The sequence below is a fragment of the Chinchilla lanigera genome, unplaced genomic scaffold (genome assembly GCF_000276665.1).
Source record: "Chinchilla lanigera isolate Chin_1 unplaced genomic scaffold, ChiLan1.0 scaffold00008, whole genome shotgun sequence".
In the NCBI taxonomy this organism is placed as follows: domain Eukaryota; kingdom Metazoa; phylum Chordata; class Mammalia; order Rodentia; family Chinchillidae; genus Chinchilla; species Chinchilla lanigera.
Window position 1 is genome coordinate 37,565,495 of NW_004955409.1, and position 8,564 is coordinate 37,574,058.

An 8,564-nucleotide genomic window follows, 5' to 3' on the forward strand; every position below is an offset into this window, starting at 1 on the left:
TTATTTTCTGAGACAGGGTCTCACTGTGTAGTTCAGGGTAGCCTTGAACTCACTATGTAGCCCAGGCTGGCCTTGAACTCACACCTTGAACTCATCCTCCTGCCTCAGCCTCCTAAGTGCTAGGATTACAGGCATGCATCATCATGCTTGGCCTTTGAGATACATTTTCAAGGGAATATTGATAGAGGTTAAATTTATATTTTTTTAGTGACAGAAGGACTTTAAAAAAGGGAAAGTTGCTCTGAGTCACTAAAGGCAGGCTTTTGTGTGACATTTTCTCTCAGAAAGGGTCTCACGGTACCTTTGCATCTGTTTGAGACTCTCCCTTAAAAAATTGAATGATCTTGGACTCCTAAAGGGTGATTCTTTCAGAAGGTTCTCTATTCTCTTTGTTTTCTATTAGAGTGGTTTTTACTCTTTTATTCAAAGTGTTTTCCCCCATCTTCTCCATCTTTTTTTTTTATATTTCTCCAGCAAGATGATAATCTCATTAATTCCCATCTTTCTTCTTTCCTTATACATTTTAACATATAAATGTCCCCCTCCCCCCCGCCGCCGCAGGTACTGCTTTAGTTATGTCTGACAAGGTTTTTCTTGTATTTTTGTTATTGTTCAATTTAATGTTTGCTAGCTTTCAACTCAGTACTTTTAGACCTATGAAGTAGTTAGAGGTGTTTCTAAACATATGGCTCTTTTTAGTTACCTCTTTTGCTCCTTTTTTTTGGTGACAATAGTGCCTTCACTCTCCACTCTAACCTTTTATTTTTTTCAGGTTTTTTCTTTTCTTTTTTTTTTTTAAATTTTGAGACAGAATCTTGCTAAGTTGCTTAGCCAGTGCTTGGGCTTGTGATCTTCCTGTTTGAGATTCCCAAGTGTACTGGAATTACAAGGAAGTGCCAACATGCCTGGGTTAGGGCTTAGTTATTTCTTATTGTTGACTGCTTTCTTAATTTTATGGTGGTCAGAGAATAGAGTCAGTATAATGAAAACTTGATTTGTTAAAAAATGTCGTGCTTTATGGCCTTCTACATGATCAATTTTTGTCAATGTTTCAGATACTTTTTTTTTTCTTTCCAGTACCAGGAATTGAACTCATGACCTTGTGCTTGCCAGGCAGGCGCTGTGCTGCTGAGCTAAATCCCCAGCCCCCTTTTTTGTCTTTTTGAGACAGGGTCTTGCTATGCAGTTCAGGCTTGCCTTGAGCTCACTTTGTAGCCCAGGCTGGCCTCAAACTAGCAATGATCCTCCTGCCTCAGCCTCCTGAGTGCTGGGATTACAGGCATGCACCATCACGCCCAGCTCAGATATATTTTAAAAAATGTGTATTCTCCAGTTATTGGATATGATAATGTTCATACGTCTATTAGATCAAGCTTGGTAGTTATCTTGTTTTTTAAAAAAATCTATATAGATATCAATACCTAAAATAATATGTCAGATATTCTACCATGATTATGGTTTTTGTCAACTTCCCTTTGGCGCTCAGTAATTTATTTTTTGAGATGAAGTTTCTCAGTATTGCCCAGGCTTGCCTTGAACTTGTGGCCCCAAGATTCCTTGTCAGCCTTCTGAGTAGCTAGGACTACAAGTGGGTATGACTGCACTTGGCTATAAATTCTGGCTTTATATGTTTTGCAGTTATGTTATTCAGTGAACTTTTCTAAATTGATTATCTTAAGTCTTATTTCAGTAATAATGGAAAGCTAAACACATCCTACAAATAGTTTGTAGCTTAGTTTAGTGTTAAAATTTATTTAAAAATTCTCATTTTAATCATTTTACTTTTTTTTTTTTTTTTGGTACTGGGAATTGAACTCAGGACCTTGTGTTTGCCAGGCAGGTGCTTATGCTGCTGAACTATATCCCCAGCCCTTTACATTTATTTTGAGTACTAGTATATTCTAACTTATTTCATCCTTGATATTTTACACTATATTTTTGTTTTTCTATTTCTTTTATTCTCATCTCCTCTTTGCCTTCTTTTAGAGGATTGTTTCCCCTCTTCTTCTTCACTGATATTCCTTTTCCTACTAACATTATGACCTCTCCTTTTTATTTTAGAGGTCTCCTTGCAAGTATTAATGTCTACAATTGAAAAAGTCTTAATTTTATTAACATCTTTACTCTTTGACTGTATAATGTATAAACCTTACAATACTTTAACTCTAAACACTCCCTCCAAGCAGCTATACTCTCTCTCTTCAGTAGGAGGGGTAGAATCTAGGGCCTTGTGCATACTAAGAAGACACTCTACTATTGAGCTACATCCTCAGCCCCTCTTTTACATTTTTAAAAAAACATAATTTAAAATGAGGTCTTGTTAAATTGCCTGGGCTAGTCTTGAATTTGTGATCCTCTTACCTTAGTCTCCAGTGTAGTTGGAATTATGGGAGTACACTACCATGTCCAGTTTATCTTTTAAAATTTTTAAATTAAGCTTATTGGTACACTTTAGTTATACATAATGATTACATTCATTGTAGAGAATTTGTACCTGTACATGATATAACTTGATTCTTTTTTCCCTCCGGTTCCCCTACCCTCCCTTCAACCTCTCTTCCCCTCCCTGTTTACAAAAGCTTTGTTTCCATTTTCTACTTCTATTTTTTTACCTGTATCTGTCCATGATATAACTTGTTTTCTTCCCATTCCCCTCCTTCCCCTCAACCTTTCCTTCCCTACCTTTCTATGAAAGGTTATTTCCATGTTTTCTTTCTTTTCTCATTTTTAAACTTTTCCCTTCTTTCCTTTCTTCCTCCTTCTCTCTTGTTCCCCTCCCAATTTGAACATTTTCTTCCTATTTCACAATATATACTATACATTTCGGTCCTTATTTACACTTTTGTTTTCTCATACCAGAGAAACAATGCTATATTTACACCTTTGTGTCAAATTTATTTCATTTAAGAGTGTGGACTCAAGGTGTATCCATTTTCCTAGAAATGTCTGAAGCATATCCTTCTTTATGACAGAGTAGTACTCCATTGTATTGTGGGAAGTGGCTGAAGCTAGAGATCAATCACACATGAAGGGCTAAAGCAAGGCCAGCCCCAAGAACATGGAGTGCCTGAGGTGAGCCACATAAACAAGCTGTTCCAGCTCTGAGAATGTGAAGTGATGGAGGCAATCCAAGCAAACAAGTTGCTAGGCAGAAGGGTTTCAACTGACAATAACCTTCTGAGCATGTAAATAAATGCACTGCAGTTGTTGGGCAGTTCTTTGTCTCTCACCAGGAGAGGAGGCTCCACCCAACCTCAGCTTTTGGCATTTTGACTCTTGTTTTTCTTCATCCTCCACCATCTCCCCTTCAGAATTTCAAAAGCTGTGCCAGATATGGCAATTGGTGCCTGAAAGAGGGACTCAGAGCATGGGGAAACTCATATAGCAGGACACGTCTGAGAGTGTGCACTCCTAACAAAACAGGCTCACAAGAGCAAAACAGCAAAACAGGCTCATGAGAAGCATAGGGGAGAGAGGTGTATTGATGTTATCAACATTCATTTCATCAGGTATAAAACGTAGGGCAAACGGATTCTCAAGAACAATAGACGTATATACACATGCTTGTATTATTGAGTTCTGTGTTTACCTTGTTGTTGTGAACATGGATCAGAGACTGTCTTGATGACTGTATGCCTATTGAGATGACCACATCTCATTTGGCTTGAAGCACTATTTCAAAACTAAGTCCCCAGCAGAAAAAGGATAATGGAACAATAGCCCCCTGATAGAGCTTAAACCCTCTAGCTTTGCTCAATCAAAGGAAGGAGCTTTGGGGGGCCTTCCCCACTAGATCAGTGTTTCGCTGCAACTTCCATTTCACAGCTGCCCAAAGTTGCCATGCACTGGCATGGCTTTTGGTGATCCTGGGGAAAAACAGTGAGGAGATTTAGAAAATAAAGACAAGAGATGAGAGCTGAGGTTAGGAGGAGGCCTCTTTCCAGATAAGAAAAGAGAACTGGACAATCACTGTAGGGGCATTTATTTATACTTTTGTAAAGTTAGTATCATGAGACACAAGGTTGCCTAGCAACTAATGACTGAAGTTACCCAGGCAGAATTTTTTTCTCAGTACTGAAGTATTTTCAGCTTCACTCTACAAGTAGATATTTCCATTTTCTCAGTTCAGAAAAATTTTGCTACATCACAGGCTGAGACTTCCACATTTTGTAGAATGGAGTCATCCCTTCTTTTTCCCTTTCAGGTCGGGCTGAAGGAGGCTAGGGAGGTGGGAGAATCCCTGCAAGGTTTTCAGCATGTCTGCCCTGTTGCTGAACTCCAAGACCTGGTTGTCTGGAATGAGTTGTGTATCTTTATGGAGCTGTACCCTTTAAGGACAGGTGACTGCTGCCTATAGCCCCACAGCCCATTTTGCCTTGGGTTTTGTGAGCTTGCAGAATGGTAGGTAATGACCTCAGATGATTGGAAAGGAATGACTGGGGCATGTTTAAGTCTGAGGGATTGTTTGTTGGGGAAGAGAAATTTTTTTGGGTTGTGCATGGATCAGGCCACTCACAATGCTTCTTATAACATGCCCATTGCAGGAGGCATGATGGTCAAAAAGGATGCCTTTGCTGACACAGATAATTAGCTTGCTTTGGAATTGCAATTTATGAAAGAGTTGGAATGGCTGCTGCAAGGGCTTGGAGGGAGCTTCCTTCAGGAAGTAAGACATCCCTTGATCTGACCTCCATTTACAAGGGTCCCGATAAATCTTTTCAGGATTTGGTGGCGTGCTATTTGCAGGCTAGTGGGAGGATTATTAATGAAACAGAGGCTGGCAAATTAATCATTCAACAGTTGACCTTTGAAAATGCAAATAAATGGTGTAAAGAGGCTACTGTTTGCTGGCTGTGGGCACTTAAGACTGACAATGGCCCAGCTTATATGAGTGCTGCATTCCAAATGTTTTATAAAACTTTTCACATTTCCCTCACTACAAGAATTCCTTATAACCCTCAAGATCAAGGAATTGTTGAATATACTCACTGTATGCTCAAAATTCAATTACAAAAACAAAGAGGGGAATCCTTTCCTACAAAATTCACACTTCAGAATAGTCTTCCCTTGGCAATATATATTATTAACTTTCTAAAACTAGGGATGGGGCTACAGCAGCAGAAAAACAATTCAATCAGATAAAGGAAAAGAAGCTAGGAAAGGTCCTTTGGAAAGCTCTTCGTACTGGACAATGAAAGAGACCCAGTTCAGTATTCATAAGAGGCTGAGGATATGCTTGTATCTTTCCAGAGAACTTTGAATGGCCTATCAGGGTGCCAGAGGATGCTTTCCACCTGTATCATGGACCCAGGCATGGAGAAGGAGCTGATTCTACCTTTCAAGACGCTGATGCTCAGGGGCTGGGGATTTAGCTCAGCGGCATAGCGCCTGCCCAGCAAGCACAAGGTCATGAGTTCGATTCCTGGTACCGGAAAGAACAAAACAAAACAAAACAAAAGAAGCTGATGCTCAGTCCTGTAGCAATGATGCCTCAGTGACCACACCACAGCTGATAGACAAGGATGGGCTAGACCCGACCTGGGGCTGGTAAAAGAGATTGGCCCAGGATGCCCAGGAGATGGTAACCAAAAATATATTTGAGTGCACTCTTGATATTGTAAGCAGATTATCTGTGTTGGTTTGTTTGTCTGTTTGTTCTAGCTGTGAACAGCTTTTTAAAATTTCAGCTCAACAATTTTTTTCTCTTTTCTCTTTTACATTTTTGGATCATTTGTTCATCATTTAATTTGGTTTATAGTTCTAAAAAGCATGCTTCTACCAAAGTTGCCAGCTGGTCAAAATGATGTTAAAATTGATTTTATAAATGTAACACATATTGTTGTTTATTGTTGTATTATGATTTGAGAGTTTCTTGTTCTTCAGAAATAATATATTAAGGGATATGATCTGATTTTCATAAGTCATCAAAAATTTTTGTTTAGATAATTAAATGAAAAATCTCTTAGGCTGGGGAGAAACCGTAGAATTTAGCATTGCATACATCAGGACCTGGGCTTTTCTTTGTTGGTAAGTTTTTAATTACACTTTCAATCTCATTAACTGATATTGTCTTATTGAGAATTTTTATATCTTTTTAGTCACCTTTGTTCTTCTGTGTTTTCCATCCTATGAGACTAAAGATTTTCAAAGTTGGTATGGATGATCTTCTGAATTTCCACAGGATCTGTAGTGACTTCACCCTTATCATTCCTCAGTGCATGGATTTGAGTCTTTTCTTTCCTTTTTTTGATAAGGTTGGCTAAAGGTTTATCAATTTTATTTATTCTTTCAAAGAACCAACTCATTGATTCACTAATTTTTTGTATTGTTTTCTTGGTTTCCATCATGTTAATTTCTGCTCTGATTTTTATAATTTCCTCCCTTCTGTGGGTTTTGAGTTTGTCTTGCTCTTCTTTTTCTAGAAGCTTGAAGTGTAACATTAGATTGTTCATTTGTGCTCATTCTGTTTTCCTGATGTGAGAGTTCACGGCTATAAATTTCCCTCTTAGGACAGCTTTTATTGCATCCCATAGATTCTGGTATGTTGTGTCTGCATTCTCATTTAGTTGTAGATATTGCTTAATTTCTTCCTTTGTTTCATCTGTGACCCACTGGTTGTTTAGAAGGGTATTATTTAATTTCCATGTGTTTATGGTGTTTTTGTATTTTTTGCCATTAATTTCTAATTTTGTTGTACTACGGTCTGATATTATGCATGGGATAATTTCAATTCCTTTGCATTTACTTAAGCATGTTCTGTGAGCTAGTATATATCTATTTTAGAGAACATTCCATGTGCAGCCGAGAAGAATGTGTGTTCTGATTATGCAGGGTGGAACAGTCTGAAAACATCTACTAAGTCCATTTGTTCACAGGTTTGGTTCAGTTCTGTTATTTCTTTGCTGATTTTTTGTCTAGTTAATTTATCTCTTTGTGACAAAGGGGTATTGAGGTCTCCTGTTACAATTGTGTTATTGCTTATTTGATTTTTCATGTCTATTAATAATAGTCTTATAGGTTGGGCTCCTGTATTTGGTGCATATATATTTATGGTTGTTATCTCTTCCTCTTGAGGTTTTCCCCTACCAAGTATATAGTGACCTTTTTTATCCATTTTGATCATTCTTTGTTTGAAGTTGACATTATTTGCCAAAAGAATAGCTATTTCTGCTTTTTTCTGTGTTCCTGTTGCATGGAAGATTGTTTTCCATCCTTTAATTTTCAATCTATGAATTTCTTTCTGCATTAAATGTGTTTCTTGTCTACAGAATATTGTTGAATTTTGTTTCTTGATCCACTCTGCCGGTTTGTTTCTTTTGATTGGTGAATTGAGGTCATTTACATTGGTGGTTATAACTGATATGTATAGGTTTATCTTGGTCATGGTATTTTCCCACTGTTTGTTCCCTGCTTTTCCCCTCTGTTTAATTGCTTGCTCTTCCTGGTGGTTTTTCTGTGTTGTTGTTCTTAGAATTGTGGTCATTTTTATCTCTGTCAAGACTATCTCTTAGTATTCTTTGTAGCATTGGTTTGGTGTTCATAAATCTCTTCAGTTGTTCTTTGTCATGGAAGTATTTTTTGTCTCCATGAATTTTGAAAAATAGTTTTGCAGGGTACATCAATCTGGACTGGAAGTTGTTGTCTTTTAGGACTTGAAATACTTTGCTCCAAGCTTTTCTTGACTTGAGGGTTTGTGTTGAGAAGTCTGCCATGATTCTGATGGGCTTTCCTTTATAGGTAATCTGTTTTTTTCTCTAACAGCTTTTAATATTCTGCTCTTTTGCTGAATTTCTGGAACCTTGATTATTATATATCTTGTTGTAGTTTTATTTTGGTCATGAATGTTTGGAATTTAGTCATGAATGTTTATTTGTATGTCAAATTCTTTATCCACACTTGGGAAATTTTCTGCCATTATTTCTGTGAAGAGTTTTTTTTTTAATGTCATTTGTGCTGTCTCCATCTTTCTCACTTACCCTCCAGCAATCTTATGTTATTCTTCTTTGCTTCACCTTGTAGCTGTTGGATTGATTTTTCATGGTCTTTTGCTAATTTTAAGATATATTTCTTTTTGTTATCATTGTCTGTAATTCTGTCTTCAAGATCTGAAATCCTATCTTCTTCCTTCAACTTGTTGCATTTACTTTCAATGGAGATTTTAATCTCTTGGGTTTCTATTTAGATCTGTTTCATGGGTTCCATGTCTTTCCTATGCTGGACATTATTTGTTTCCACCATTTTTCTAAGCTCATCTATTCTTTTATCTGTCTCTTCTCTAATATCTTTGATTTTAAGCATCATTTCTTTCTGTACCTGAGAGAGCATTTTCTCCATAGCCTTTCCCTCTTTTTTCACTTCTGGTGCTATCATTTTAGAAAGTTCCAGTGTTTGATTTCCAATTTCATCTATCTCCTTGAGTTCTGGGCTTGTCCTGGGTGGGCTGGGGGCCTGAGGCTGCATTTTGCTTCTGTGTCTTGTCATTTTCTATTTTCTCTTTCTTATTTTGTTTTCTATGTTGATACTTGCCAGTTTCTTATGATATATAGCTTTATCACTAGTATTGA